The 16,397-nt window shown below is 41.7% G+C and overlaps 1 long non-coding RNA gene across 1 annotated transcript in view; it reads right to left on the bottom strand.

Annotated features, from left to right (window-relative positions):
* Positions 1–423: 423 nt before the first annotated feature.
* LOC142070963 (uncharacterized) overlaps positions 424–16,397 on the bottom strand; it is a 136,648-nt gene continuing 120,674 nt past the window's right edge. The window contains exon 3 of the long non-coding RNA XR_012666906.1: positions 424–487. This is a non-coding gene — a long non-coding RNA (uncharacterized LOC142070963). The remainder of the gene's footprint in view (positions 488–16,397) is intronic.

Here is a 16,397-nt window from a genome sequence, read left to right as displayed (position 1 = left end):
CCTCTCATCCCCAGCCCCACCCCATAGTCTGCATCCCTAGCCGGAGCCCTCACCCTTCCCAACCTCCTGCGCCAGCCCTGATCCCTCTCCCACTCTCTGAACCCCTTGGTCCCAGCCCAGAGCACCCTCCTACACCCCAAACTACTCATCCCCAGCTGGAGCCCTCCCCCTTCCCCCCTGCACCCCACCCTCCCACCCCAGCCCAGAGCCCCCTCCTGCACCCTGAACTCCTCATTTCTGGCCCCACCCCAGAGCCCACACCCCCAACCAGAGCCCTCACCTCCTCCCGCACCCCAACCCAAATTTTCTGAGCATTCATGGCCCGCCATACGATGTCTATTCCCAGACGTGGAAGTTTGCCCACCCCTAATCTATAGTCTACCCTAATTCATTCAAGAGAGAACATAACTTTTCTTATGTACATACCGCCTGCTATACGCTGCCTCTTGAATAGTTCCTCTTTTGTTTACTGTACTCTACTTCTGTTCTGGAAAAGGGAGGAAAACACAAATTCATAAAAGGCCAGGTTGGTAAATTGCACTCTTTAATATTCTGCAGGGCAACATATAACTAGGTAATGCAACAACACAACACTATAGAATGAGACTGGATTCACCCACTGGAAAGTTCATGCTGGAAAATGTATCCAGTGATAGATAGAGAGAGAGAGTTTCATGTTGCTAAGAGGAAAAATTATTGGGATCTTTGGATGATTAGCAACAATTAATATGGAACAAGAACAAATAAAATAGGGAGGCTGAAGGTATACAGTAAACTGTATCCAAATAGCACATAGAGCAAAAATGAGTCAATGCCATCCTGGACACTGCAAAGCAAGCAGGAAATCTTATACAGCTATTTATATTATGGTACGCAGCCTAATAGGAAAGAATAAAGACAATGATCATATTTATGCATTATTTAACTGCTTCTCTGTTTATGGCCAGCTAAACAGAGAAGCAATTAAAAACAAAGATCCACACTGAAAACATACTAAGGGAATACTGTCTAAACCAGTCTTTAGGATCAATGAGGATTGTCACAGTGTCTGGTTGGCTGTCAAAGCAAACTCACTATTAAAGAAAAACTACTGCACAAAAAAATGTGCTCTTTGGTATCTGCCATTAAGTGTGGCCAATAAAATTGAAACACTGTAAAATGTTAACCTAGCCATCTATTTACAAAGGCAAGAGTTTGGCCATACAATTTGCCCAGCTACAAGAAACTGGAGTTTAAAAATGAGCTATTCCTCCACTCATAATGTATTGTATCGTAGAACCTCAGCCTGTTAGCCAGCGTGGCCAAATGACTATAGGACTAACCTGTGTTAATGGTAGCAAAATTCTATTTAAAATTCATTTGCAAACAAATTAAAATGATTTAAGAAATGCAGTTCAAGCTCATTTGAGGATAATTCAGCCAAATTAGCCCATTCAAACTCTTTTTTTTTTAAATTATATACTGCAGACCCAGCAGCAAAACCTTAAAATATTGAGATGGCAAGAGAACACAAGCAGAATAGATGCAGTTTGTCATTTAAATCAAATGCATGTTTGCAGATGGTATAATATTCACTGCAACTACTTAAAAGCTTAACACAAACAACTAATATTAACTGATACAACCCCCCACCTACAATAGAAAATTTTGATGATATTTTCTAACACATAGTGCTCTGTCAGCTCTCTTAATCTCACATTTATTATTTTGTCCTTCCATGAAATGTGTAGTGTCTTCTTCGGCTATCTGCGATGGGCAGCCTCCAATAATTTTGTTGTTGTTGTTAGCCACTGTCATCAGCTAAGTCTCTGTTCCATACAGTAGTGGGCTCAGTACAATCACATGGTATAATCTGACCCTTAGGTTGGTGTGGTTTGACCACATGCTGTTCATACTTTCAGACTTGGTGTTTGCTTTTCCTAATCTCGTCTGAATATTTTTATCACAGCCACCATCAAATGTCATCACTCTCCACAGGCAGCAGAACTCTTCTACCTGTTCAATTTCTTTTCCATCCACGTACAACTTTGCAGCTTATGTCCAGTTTCCTACCTTCATAATTTTGGTTTTCTCTGCATTTACTTGCAGTCCAATTTTTACTTCTTGTTCTACCTCTGATGTATGGGCAATCTTTCTATTCCGTGTCATTCTTAGTAAAAGCAAAGTTAAAAATAGAAGATGGACTGATAACACCCAATGAAATTAGAGCAGCCATCAAAGGCCTCTGTGATGGGGTGTATAAAACCTACACTGAGACAGAAGGGGTTAAGGAGCAGTTCTGCCCCAGGTGACTATGCTCCACTGCACTGCAGAGCTGGTCCTCCTGCAGGAGAAGCTTGAAAGGGAGCCAAGACCACTCAGAAGGGGGCAGACAGGACAGGAGGATAGACCTAACTTGAGAGCTCCTAAGTAAGGGCACAGCAGAAGTCCTTACTGCATGGGAGGGATTTGCAAGTGGCAGCTTTCCCAGGCCCTAGAGGAGGGGCCAGGGAAGAGACCCAGGTGAGAGGTAGCTGGGAGCTTTCTCTCTTGGGCTGAGAGACTGAGCCCTGAGCTGGGAGCTTGACTGGAGACAGGGGCCTATCAGGAGCCTGCCCGAAACCCTGGGGAGAGGGATAGCATGACAGCTTTGGGCAGTGGGTGGGAAACCCAGGAACCTGGGCCATTTTGAAGCTGGGGCAAACCTGCAAAGGAGACGGTTACCAGCTGAGCCCCAAATGGGCAGAAGATTCAGTTGTTTTTGCTATTTTCTGTTGCACTTTAATGGAAGGACTTTGAGGCCTTGTGGGGAAGAAAGTGGTAGGAAGTGGCCCAGAAAGGCAGCCCCAAAACACTCCAGGGTGTTTGCTATCACTGCCTCTTGTTGGGCCCTGGTCTAGAGCCCAATAGAGTGGGAGGGCCCAGGTTCCCTTACCAACCTCCCTGTTGTGGAAGGGGCATAAAACTCTTCCTCCTACATCTCCCCACTGAGGAGGAGAGGATAGAGGCATTGTAAGTCCCGAGTCAAGAGTGTGCCATCCCTCAGGGACTGGAGGGGGCTGAAGACTCTTTCTTTTGTGGGACTGTTGAGCTGTATATATTTTGTTGGACTCAAAGAAAAGGGGGCTAACTCAACTGGACATCTGGCCAGAGGGCCGAGTTGCTACCTACTGAAAGGTGGACCGCCATAGCATTGGAGTGATTATTGGTGAGGGACTCCGGAGACGGGGAGAGCTGGGACACATTGACCTAACCATTAGGCTGCAACAGTGGGGCTGCAAAAGGCTCCCTGCACTGCTGCAGGGGTGGTGATGCCACATATTTGCAGGCATGAGGTGAGCGGGGGAGGCTGTGGTCCTGGTGGGGCAGAGCAGAGACCCTGGCCAGGACTCTGCTCTGCCCAGCCAGGACTGCAGCCTTTCCTGCACCTTCAGGAATCAGGAGTCACTGGCCCCGCTGTCGGGGCCCCACTCACTCACACACACGACAGTGGGGCTTCAGAGGCCCCCTTCATGGCTGCAGAAGCCATTCAGCACCAAGGTGGCCTCTTCCACAGCTGGGGGCTCCTTCTCCTCACAGTCTTGGAACAGTGATCTCTCTTCTATTATCCAAACATCCACGTTATCCGAATCCCTTCCTCATCCTCCAGCAGGAGATACATGGGAGACAAGGAAGAGAGTCGGATAATATGGAGGGCAGGATAACAGGGTTTCAGATAAACAGGAGTATGCTGTATTTAATCTTTGACAGATCATCAAAAAATCTACTGTGTGGCAAAAACCCATCTTAATCAACTTTAAGAAAGCATTCAATGGTGTCCACCCAGAGAACCCGGGGACTGCTGTTAGAAGGGATACCAGATACCAGACAAACTGACCAGCATAAGGAGTTTATATGTTGGAAGTAGATGTGCAGAGAGATCGGATACAGGCCTGGGTCAGAGGTTTCATACTGTGATTGAAAGTAGACAAGGGGGTGAATCATCACCAATCCTCTTCACTTTAGCAATAGACTGGGTGATATGGCGGGCAACACAGTGGATGGTGTAAATGGGTTAGCAGAGAGGAGTTCTGTGACCTTGACTTGCCAACGACAATAAGGAAGCCACAATACTTTTAACACTGCCTCAGTGTGTGTGGCTATTCCAGCTCGTGTCTACTTAGAACATCAGCTCTTCAGCAGAGCAGGGACAGCCTCTTCCTAGGAACCTAGCACATTCTGGGCATCAGTGTAAGAACAATGGCACAAGTCAGGATGTTTAGAACAACAACATTATTCCACTTCTCGGAGTATTTTATAGACTGCAATGCTACGAATGATGTCCAGGCCAGATTCGCTCCTGTATATACATAGGGTACCATTTTTTATTGTCCTTGTGCCCATTAGGCCAGCTGTGCTGATGCAGGGATTGAGCCCCAGAGGAGACTGGAAGACAATATAACCACCTTCTGCACTCTTGAGAGTTCTGCTACACAAAAGTACAGCTCTCTAGGAGTCGCACCGCTAGGTGCCAGGGGTGGCACTGAATCCAGTCGTGTATTAGTCTTGGAGAAATATTCTTTTTTGTATTGAACATAGCAACATTCAGACCTCATCCTGCAAGGTATGGGGCCTTTCTACCGAAGCCAGTGGGAGTTTAGACTCCTCAGCATCTCGCAGGAACAGGTCCTTTAATCTTATGGGACTCTGAAAGAGCAAAACACATTGTAAATAAGGTTATATTGTTGTGGGTTGGGCTAAATGAGTAATTGATTGTTCTTACAGCAACTTTACCAGGTTAACCACATCCATTTTGTGGGTGTTTTGGCCTCAGACTTTGCTCTTTCTTTTGAGGAGGGCTTGTTACCTTCACTTCTAAATGGAAGTGAGGTTTGCATTATATTGTATTGCATTGCATTGCTAGAACAACTATTGGAAGGTAAAACATTATCAGCCAAAGAAGCAGTTCCTGCAACTGCCATTTTAATGAAAGGCCATGCCAGAAAATAAAAACAGGTCACAGTTATAACAGAACTCCAGGCCTGCAGACTCTGAAAGACTGATGCTGGAGCTCTTCTTTTGTGTTCATTACAAACCCTCCCTGCAGCTGCAATAGCTTGAAACTGACATACATCATGCCCAGTTAGCCTGTTTTAAAAACATTAACAGAGAAAGTGCTTTGATCTAGCTCAGAGGGCATTCTCGTTTGTAGTGTTGTTTAGAAGATTAGCTCCTATTATTTCTGTGCTAAACAAGCTGTTTAATTTCACATCTGAAGTTACAGTTTTTATCCTACCTGGTGTATTAGGAAGACTGGAAAGAGCTAAGGATCCTTATATATAATCACTGGGTTTTATTTTTTGCATCATAACCATTCAACTTTTAAAAATAAACATATGCAATTTAGAGCCTGATTCTGATCTCACTTACATTACTTCCAATCAGGAGTAACTCGACAAAAGTCAGTATTTCACAGGTGTGTAAAACATGTAAGCAGGATCAAAACCAGGCCATTAACGGATTCAGAGTGTATTACACCTCACAAATTCTGAGTAGAAAAAAAATGGTTCAGTTTGGGGGTGCTAACGTTCCTACTCCATTGCCAGTTGTGCTGCCTGTTATAATGCAAATGGCTTTTATAGCAGTACAGGAGAGACTAAAGTACAGTATTAAATTGTATAGTTACTTTGATTGGTGATACCACCAGAGACACTATTACATGAATATAGAAGAATGTAATGTAGCTCTAACACTGTCACTATGTCTGAAGTATCTTCAACATGCACAGTTAATTCCTTCACTTACTAAGTTTCCCTGAACAATGCAGCTTGTCCAGCTGTAATCAATAATTAATTGAGAGAATTATGGGACAGAGACAAGACTATTCTAAAGGATCCAATAACCCTTCCTTATGGCAACAAAAATTAGTTATTTTAGAGGTTAGTAGTAAAGGACCAGAGTTATTTATGAGAGATCTTTTTATATGGTCAGTGTTTATGAGCAGACTTTTAACAACTGGAAATGACCTGCTTTCCACAAATACATGAAAGCTCACCAAAGCTTGGGACAGATGTTGGACTGGGGGAATAGGGAGAAGTACTAGTCAAATTAGTCTGTACCAATTTCATGGCATTCATACCAATTATTTACCCATGCCCCCTGGCAATATAGCAGTATGCTGTTATATTATTTTACTATGTCCCATACTTACTATACCTTCTAGACATTATTTGCCACATTCTGCTATCCTTATTCACGCTATCTTACACCTCAAACAATTCCATTGAAACCACTTGGGAAATTTATGGATTAAGGACCACTCAGCATGTGTAAGGGTGGCAAAATCTGGAACAAAGGAATTGTCAAGCTGGATCAGACTCATGGGCCTACCATTCCAGCAGCAGATATTCAAAAGAAAGTACAAGACCCCCTGCAGTAAGCAGATGTGGCATAGTCTGCCTCCCAGGAAACCCCTAAGAAGCCCCAAGCCCCTAAAAGTTCCTTTACCCCTTAGTTCTTGTCTACACTACAAGTGCTTTGCAGGTATTCAGGTATAGCTGTTCCACTCAAGTCCCCTAGTGTAGAGACAGTCTATTCCAACAGAAAAAGTTTTCCTGCTGGTACAGTAGCACCATCTCCACAAATGATATTAGCCATGACAACAGAAGCGCTCTTCTGTTGGCATAGCTGCATCAACACTGGGGGTTTTGCTGGCATAGCTATGGGTTTTTTTAGCTATGTTTTTTCCCCCCATCCTTCACGGACATCGCTATTTTGACAAAACTTTGTAGCGTAGACCTGACCTAATAGTCAGAGATTGCGTAAGCCCTGAAGCATGAGGTTTTATATCCCTTCCTAACCTTTAAAAAATATTTACTATTATAACTATGGTTATTCTTTTCTTAGTCATAAAAATGTCCAATCCCTCTTTGAATCTTGCTAAATTCTTGACCCTGCGGTTGTATTATTGCTTTAAGCTCTGAGACATCACATCTGTTCTGGTACATTATTTCTTATATTGCTACACGTAGAAGGTCCTTAAACAAAGGGTTAACTTTTTTCGGATGCTGTCCGTGAAACATTCTCCCACACCAAAAAAGGGCATTGCCTTGGAGAAATCCCAAGCCCTGAGGATCCATCAAACATTGAAATACTCCTACTGAAGGGATTGCCTCCATAAAGAAGTTATCACTGAAAAGTTTTACTGGAAAATTGTTTTGCACTTTTGGAGACTAAGCCATGAAGAATGCTTGATATAGCGATATTCTATCACATGTATATTCTTATCCTTTAGGAGGGCTGTCTCCTTCCCCATCCTTGAAGCAATCCTGTTGATGAAGGGGAATATTACCCATCCCAAGGTACCTCTTATTCTTCCTGGGATGGCTAATTTTTCAAATTGATGTTATTAGATCTTATTAGTGTTAGTGCAGGCAAGACTTTACAGGACCTGAGCCTTTGCCCAAAATCTAACCAACCCAAAGGCAACTGAGCCAATTAAGGACCAGAAAATGTGTTGATTTTTAAAAAAGTTTTAAAATGTGATCACTATTCATTTTTGCCACGTTCTGCACAACCTGATTCCACATTGACCAAAAGCACCAAAATGCTATAAGAGAAGGCTGCTCTTGTTGGATTCCCAGGCCAAATGGTAACAGAATGTATTTGAAAGACAAACTCCAAAACCTCCTTTCATGAGAATTTATGGCTAATTTTGTAGACATAGGCACTCATCCTGCAAATACTTATGCACATGCTCATCTTTAAGAACAAACTGTCTATTGAATTCAATTTAATCACTCACTTGCTTAAAGTTAAACCATATACAAAAATGTTTGTGGAATGAGAGGCCTAAAAGATTTACATATATGGTTTAGATTAGAATCTGAGTTTCACTGTATAAAAGTATTATTTTTATTATTGTTAATTATATTCTTATTATTTTGGATGCTAAACTGAACCTACAGTCCCTTTTAAGGAGAGTCTATCAGAGAGTAGCAAACACTAGAAGGGTAAAAGATTTAAAAGGAGATATCATGTTACAAATTTGAAGTGCCGCAAATAAGCAGTGCACCACTAGTGTGTACACCAGAATGGGAGGTGGACAGCAGCAACATACCTGGGCTCAGCACAGAACATGGATCACAGTTTTATCACTATAATGCAGGAACTGGAAGTGGTGACTGGCTGGAAAAAAACTGGGAGATTGCTAGTTCATACGCCTACGTCTTTGTGTGGCAAACTGGTACAGTTACTCAAAAAGGTAACAGCCAGTGCCCTGGCATCAGATACATGTGCAACACACTCTAGTTTTATCACTGGGATCTTCCGAAGATGGTAAAAACAACAAACTGACCTTTACACTCCATAAAATGTAAAAGGTTTTTGCATTACAATCATCAAGTTGTGATGCAGAACAATGTGCTCTCTATTTTACTTTTTAATGCAAAATGTAGTTTTCTGCCAAATTACAGGAAAACTTAGAAATCAGTCACAGCTTAAGAAAAATTAAGAAAAATTCAAGCAAAACTAAATATAGTCTAGCACTAGGGCTGTGATAAAATATTATTTAAAGCCAGTAACAGAGGAGCTACACTTTCACACATTTGCTGCTCTTCAGGAAAGACTTAACATCCTTTTAGATCCTGTATTTGGCATTTGCTAGCTCATGGTTCTGCCTATACACTGTCAACTGCTGCTCAAGACACTTGTCTCCAGTAAACATCTTTGATCTACTTAATCACTGATGTACATGGATATTTTTGATGCTCATAACAGAATCTTTTAGTGGGTCTGCCAACTGGACTGTAAAATTGTCTGCCTGTGCTTCATATTTGTTATTTTTATTTTGGTAGTCATGGATGAGAAACTATCATTATGGAAGAATCAAATAACCAAGAATGGGCCCAAGCCAGTGTAATACTAATCAGAGTAGGTTTTTAAAAAAATGCCATACAAGTCAAACAAAATGATACAGTATTTTAGGGATTCAGCGAACTCCCACTGAAGTCAATGCCAGTCTTTCTATTGACATTAATAGGAGTTGGATCAGGTCCTGAGGGACTAATAAGTACAATATTTGAAACAGAGGTGTGGAAAATATTTCTAAGAAAATGAAAAACTACTGAAAATGTTTTCATTTTTTAATGAACTCAAAAATGTGTCCAATTTCAGATAAATTTTTGCTAACATACTGAATCTGAAAATGTTGAACAAAATTTTGCCTGTTTCTAAATGAAACAATAGCTCATCTGACCTATGAGGAAATGAGTTTGCTAAAGTTTTAAATGACAAAAATCATCAATTGGTCAAAAATGTAAAAAAAGACAGAAATTGGAAAGAGCTCAAAGCTATAAAAAATGAAAAAATATTTCATGTGAATTTGGCACTGCTCTAGTTTGGAAACAGCTTGGTTGAGATTATTTAAGGATGTTCACGGTTTATCAGATTGTAGTTCACCATTAACATACCCAAATAGATTTTAAACGCTTTGAAAAGTAGAAATAACTACTTTGTGCTTCATAACTGACATTTAATGTTCTCCAGTGGATTTTGACATTTTACTTTAACTGTTTATAGTATAATGATGTAACTGGTTTCAGTGTCTCCATTCTCTTGCCTCATTTTAAAAGACTTGACCATCAGTTTTCTACTGAGAGGCAAAAAGTGAAGGAGCTGGTCAGTCTGAGGGCCACATGGGAGACTTAGTTTAGGGCAAAAAGAAGACTCTTTTCCAAACCACTTGAGCTCCAGAGGATTCCAGAAGTAAAGTGCATAGTCTCCTAGGAGAAGCAGAAGGGAAGGGGAGGGGTAGTGAAAGTCCATCTAATGGCAATTGTCTTATAGATGACAGGTTGATGAGGAGACTACAGGGGAAATACTAGTTGGTTGTTTAAAACACAACGGTTTTTGAACAAGGAACAGATTGGTCAGCCTAGATATGGCAGGAGGCAGCCCACAGTCAGATGCCAAGAAGCTTCATCACAAAATAATTACACTACTACTAATACAAAGGTGTCCACACTATGGGACAGAAAGACTAATGGCCAGGAGTTTGGACCCACAACTAATTTGAATATATATTTACATATTAGAAAAACTTTATCTTTCTTGGCTTTCCAGATTTGATAGGAAATCGTTATTTTCAAATCAAATATAAATGTTTCCAACCATAAAATGTGGTTGTACTGTTAAAATGTGGTTCCTTACAGAAATTGCTTCGTTGGCTTCACCAGCATTAATACACCTGCAGTGTATCCACTTTGTCTTCACTCTGAAGGGCAACTGTAGGCTAATTTTTAGGACTCTATTGTGAATAAATTGAGCAACTGTCTTGTCAAGCTTGAATGAAATAGAAGTATTGTAAATGTTAGGCCTCAAAATTTTGTATATTTTAAAATGTAAGCCTTGCAAAAACAAAGCTTAAGCTTGCGGTCAGGACGCACTGCAACCAGATAACAATTTATGCTGACTCCTATGTACTTATTAACCCCAAATTATCCACATTCAAAATCTAATTGGCTACCGAAAATAAATAGGTCTTAATTATACGAACAACTAACAATTGGACATAAAAATTAAATACGCATCAATTATACAACTAGAGCAACCACATAAAGAATGTGGCCCACCCTGATTGGTTGGTCTGTTCTAAAACATGGCCATCAGATTAGATAAAAAGAATGAAGGCACGGGACTCTGTGTGTGTGTTTTCGGTAAACCTGACCCACACCCCCTGAACCGAAGGGACGTGCACTTCTCAACTGCCTGTACCTGGCCAGTGCGGAAAATGACTGACTGAAGGGTAACGTATTTTCAGACGAATGCAGGGTAAGTCTATGGAGTAAAGAAGTCTGGTTGCTCGAGCCAAATTGATCATATTTGTATCAATACTGTAGTATAAAATCAATAGTAGGTGGCTGATGCATAATAGCTTTGCATGTATTTGTGCTTCTCTTTTAAGTAGTCCGAGCGGATGCATGTAGTGCTGTCATTCATCAGCTTTATGTTGCCTTTGAAATAGTTTGTCACCAGGAATATAGAGCTAGTGAATAATAGCTTTACTTATGCTTGTCTTTGGGGCTTTTATTATGACCTGCCAGGACCAGCATATGTAGAGTCACTGTGCAGAAACTCGCAAATGGTCCACAATATTACATGTACTTGCGCTTGTCTTCAATATAATCTGCCTTTTGTATTAATTCTTATTCAGTGCCAGTCTTTGGTTTTCCTTTTCTTGTTTTGTTTATGCTGTTATTATAGTAAAAAATCATTAAAGGCCTTTCTTGAGGAATAATTAGTAGTTCTTACTTATTTTATACGGACACCACTTAACCTCATTACATCTGTGTTGGGTGGTGGGAAGTAGTGAACACACCGGGGTAAAATAGGGCCCCAAGGCGTGCCTCCTTCTTCCTTTATCTCCGCATCTATAACCAATACTTTGGGCACCTGTGCAATAGCAGGCCCTCGTTCCAAAGTAGTCAACAAGACCTGTGAACTCTTCACAAAAATAAGGCATAGAATGAACATAACAATGGACACAATATTATATAAACACATCTTGCTCCTCTCTTGTAGAAAGGCTACTAAAAAACGGATGCCTTATCTTTATTTTCTGACCTACTGTATAATTTTCAAACATTGGCCTTGCCACCCACATATTTGTTAGACACTAGCTTCACTGTTACTTATCTAAGCTGACAAGGACTGGGGGAGAGGGAGATGCTGGCTGTATTTTAAAGAATCCTCATTGAGGTTACAGGGACAAACCATCCCAATGTGTAGAAAGAATAGTAAATATGGCAGGTGACCAGCTTGGCTTAACAGTGAAACCCTTGCTGATCTTAAACACAAAAAAGAAGCTTACAAGAAGTGGAAGATTGGACAAATGACCAGGGAAGAGTATAAAAATATTGCTCGGGCATGCAGGAGTGAAATCAGGAAGGCCAAATCACACCTGAAGGTGCAGCTAGCAAGAGATGTTAAGAGTAACAAGAAGGGTTTCTTCAGGTATGTTAGCAACAAGAAGAAAGTCAAGGAAAGTGTGGGCCCCTTACTGAATGAGGCCGGCAACTTAGTGACAGAGGATGTGGAAAGAGCTAATGTACTCAATGCTTTTTTTGCCTCTGTCTTCACGAACAAGGTCAGCTCCCAGACTGCTGCACTGGGCATCACAGCATGGGGAGGAGGTGACCAGCCCTCTGTGAAGAAAGAAGTGGTTCGGGACTTTTAGAAAAGCTGGACAAGCACAGGTCCATGGGGCCAGATGTGCTGCATCCGAGAGTGCTAAAGGAGTTGGCGGATGTGATTGCAGAGCCATTGGCAATTATCTTTGAAAACTCATGGCGATCGGGGGAGGTCCCGGACGACTGGAAAAAGGCGCATCTTTAAAAGAGGGAAGAAGGAGGATCCTGGGAACTACAGGCCAGTCAGCCTCACCTCAGTCCCTGGAAAAATCATGGAGCAGGTCCTCAAGGAATCAATTCTGAAGCACTTAGAGGAGAGGAAAGTGATCAGGAACAGTCAGCATGGATTCACCAAGGGCAAGTCATGCCTGACTAATCTCATTGCCTTCTATGACGAGATAACTAGCTCTGTGGATGAAGGGAAAGCAGTGGACGTGTTGTTCCTTGACTTTAGCAAAGCTTTTGACACAGTCTCCCACAGTACTCTTGCCAGCAAGTTAAAGAAGTATGGGCTGGATGAATGGACTATAAGGTGGACAGAAAGTTAACTAGATTTTCGGGCTCAACGGGTAGTGATCAATGGCTCCATGTCTAGTTAGCAGCCGGTATCAAGCGGAGTGCCCCAAGGGTCGGTCCTCGGGCCGGTTTTGTTCAATATCTTCATAAATGATCTGGAGGATGGTGTGGATTGCACCCTCAGCAAGTTTGCAGATGTCACTAAACTGGGAGGAGAGGTAGATACGCTGGAGGGTAGGGATAGGATACAGAGGGCCCTAAACAAATTAGAGGATTGGGCCAAAAGAAATCTCATGAGGTTCAACAAGGACAAGTGCAGAGTCCTGCACTTAGGACGGAAGAATCCCATGCACCGCTACAGACTAGGGACCGAATGGCTCGGCAGCAGTTCTGCAGAAAAGGACCTAGGGGTTACAGTGGACGAGAAGCTGGATATGAGTCAACAGTGTGCCCTTGTTGCCAAGAAGGCCAATGACATTTTGGGATGTTGGGCATTGCCAGCAGATCGAGGGACGTGATCGTTCCCCTCTATTCAACATTGGTGAGGCCTCATCTGGAGTACTGTGTCCAGTTTTGGGCCACACACTTCAAGAAGGATGCGGAAAAATTGGAAAGATTCCAGTGGAGGGCAACAAAAATGATTAGGGGACTGGAACACATGACTTATGAGGAGAGCCTGAAGGAACTGGGATTGTTTAGTCTGCATAAGAGAAGAACGAGGAGGGATTTGATAGCTGCTTTCAACTACCTGAAAGGGGGGTCCAAAGAGGATGGATCTATACTGATCTCAGTGGTATCGGATGACAGAACGAGGAGTAATGGTCTCAAGTTGCAGTGGGGGAGGTTTAGGTTGGATATTAGGAAAAACTTTTTCACTAGGAGGGTGGTGAAACACTGGAATGCGTTACCTAGGGAGGTGGTGGAATCTCCTTCCTTATAAGTTTTTAAGGTCAGGCTTGACAAAGCCCTGGCTGGGATGATTTAGTTGGGGATTGGTCCAGCTTTGAGCAGGGGGTTGGACTAGATGACCTCCTTATGTCCCTTCCAACCCTGATATTCTATTCTATGAATGCAAATTTGGAAAGCTCTGCTCCTGTGTTCTTCATGAGCAGAATGGCAATATCGAATTAAAGAGTTTTAAGGTGCCCTGTCAACAAAAATGGTTCACAATATGCAAGACTCTTAACATTCTGATAGCATGGGTTTAATATGGAGAATCTCTGGGTTGATGACATTTTTACAGTTTAGGAAAAGCAATAAGTAGGATTTGTTGTTTTTTGTCATACAGTAATAATGTCATTTCTGTGTATCAGAGCACATTGTAAGGAGAGAAGTAACAAGACAATTCAGAACTGCTGCAGTGGCATTGCCAGAACGCATAATTATATCTGGAAGGTTGAATGTCAATAACACAACCATCATTGTGGTGACATTTCAGAAGTCATACTTCAAACCCTGGGAGGGGTTCTAATTAGGGCTGTCAAGCAATTAAAAAATTAATCACAATTAATCACGTGATTAAAAAAATTAAATTGCAATTAATCGCACAATTAATCGCACTGTTAATAGTAGAATACCACTTATTTAAATATTGTTGGATGTTTTCTACATTTTCAAATATATTGATTTCAATTACAACTCAGAATACAAAGTGTACAGTGCTCACTTCCTATTTATTTTTTAAAACAAATAGTTGCACTGTAAAAAACAAAAGAAATAGTATATTTCAATTCACCTAATAAAAGTACTGTAGTGCAATCTCTTTATCATGAAAGTTGAACTTACAAATGTCGAATTATGTACAAAAAAATAACTGGATTCAAAAATAAAACAATGTAAAATTGTAGAGCCAACAAGTCCACTCAGTCTGACTTCAGCCAATTGCTCAGACAAACAAGTTTAGTTACATTTGCAGGAGATAATGGTGCCCACTTCTTATTTACAATGTCACCTGAAAGTGAGAACAGGTGTTTGCATGGCACTGTTGTAGCTGGTATCACAAGATATTTACGTGCCAGATGTGCTAAAAATTCATACATTCCTTCTTGCTTCAACCACCATTCCATGCTGATGACGGGTTCTGTTCGATAATCCAAAGCCGAACAGACGGATGCATGTTCATTTTCATCATCTGAGTCAGATGCCACCAGCAGAAGGTTGATTTTGTTTATTATTTTACAGTGCAAATATTTGTAATAAAAAATAATATAAAGTGAGCAATATACACTTTGTATTTTGTATTGTAACAGAAATCAATATATTTGAAAATGTAGAAAAACATCCAAAAATATTTAATAAATTTCAATAGGTATTCTATTGTTTAACAGTACAATTAATCACAATTAATTTTTTTAATCACAGTTAATGTTTTTGAGTTAATCACGTGAGTTAACTGTGATTAATCAACAGCCCTAGTTCTAATCCCAGTTCTATTGCTGACTTGGAGTGTGACTTTGAGCAAGTCACATAGCCCCTCTGGACAAAATTCAGTTCCAGAGTAAGTACGCACAATGAGAGTGAAGTCAATAGGAGTTGTGCCAGCTTGCCTGGGGCAGAAATTGGCAGTCTGTGCATCAGTTTCCACATATGTATAATGTGGTGGTATGAGTATCAGTTAACTCTTTCATTACTGAACAAAATTACAACAGTACTGCCTAAGTTCCAACATCATCAAACCTAATCCCAGTAGATATGCAAACTTGTACAAATTTTCACAACTGAGCACAAAATTGCATAAATATCCGTATATAAAACCAGAAGGGGTGATAGAGCAGGGTAGGACAACAGAGTGAGATACCAGCATTTAATTGTTCCCTCCTGCATTTTTTTTTCCAGCACTCACTTACTCACCTGCTCTGGCTTTTCTTTTCTGTTTTCTCTTCAAGCACCACCAGCCCAACAGCCCCTCAAGGAAGTCACACCTCACATGCAGATATCTTTCCCAGGCATTTCATTTTTAGCACAACCTCCCTCCACAGTGTCTCCATGATGTATGTGTGTGTGTCTCTCTCACACATCTGCACACACACACTCCCCCAGATATTTATGTTTTACCAGCCCACCTCACTCTTAGAAGTCCAGCCAGAGAGGAGGAGGAAGCAGGAGGATCCTCTCCTTCCCAGGCCAGGGAGGGGGCAGCAGCAATGCAGGATCCTCATCCCTTTTCCAAGTGTCAAAGGTGGGGCAAGAACAGAGTCACCGTCTACACCTAAAACTTAGGTCAACCGAGCCACATTATTAAGGGGTGTGAAATATTCACACGCCTGAAAGACAAGTCAATGGAGCAATTCTTCTATCGAACTAGCTACTGCTTCTCAAGGGGATGGATTATTACAGTGACAAAAAAAAACCCTTTCACTGCTGTAGCAAGTGTCTACACTACAGCGGCGTAGCCATGCTACTGTAGCACTTGTAGTGTGGACATCCCCCGAGAGGTGGACAGAGATTGCTGCAGAGCCAGCAGGAGATGCTGCTCCCCAGCCAGCACTGGCTGCACAGGTGTACTCCAGCCCTGTGCTGGAGGGAGGGAGAGAAGGGAGAAGAGGGGGCAGGAGCTCTGCCAACTGCAGCTCTGATTGGCTGCCTTTCCCAGGATTTCAGACAATGGGAATGACAGCCAATCAGTGGGGATTCTTCTGTAGATTGATGAGTTTTCTCTGTAGACCCAAAGGAAGGTTGGAAAACCCCATCTTTGGAGGAAACCCATAATTTTGGCAGCCATAATACTGGAGTAAG

Source organism: Caretta caretta, chromosome 2, assembly GCF_965140235.1.
Source record: "Caretta caretta isolate rCarCar2 chromosome 2, rCarCar1.hap1, whole genome shotgun sequence".
In the NCBI taxonomy this organism is placed as follows: domain Eukaryota; kingdom Metazoa; phylum Chordata; order Testudines; family Cheloniidae; genus Caretta; species Caretta caretta.
This window is presented reverse-complemented; position numbering and strand designations above follow the sequence as displayed.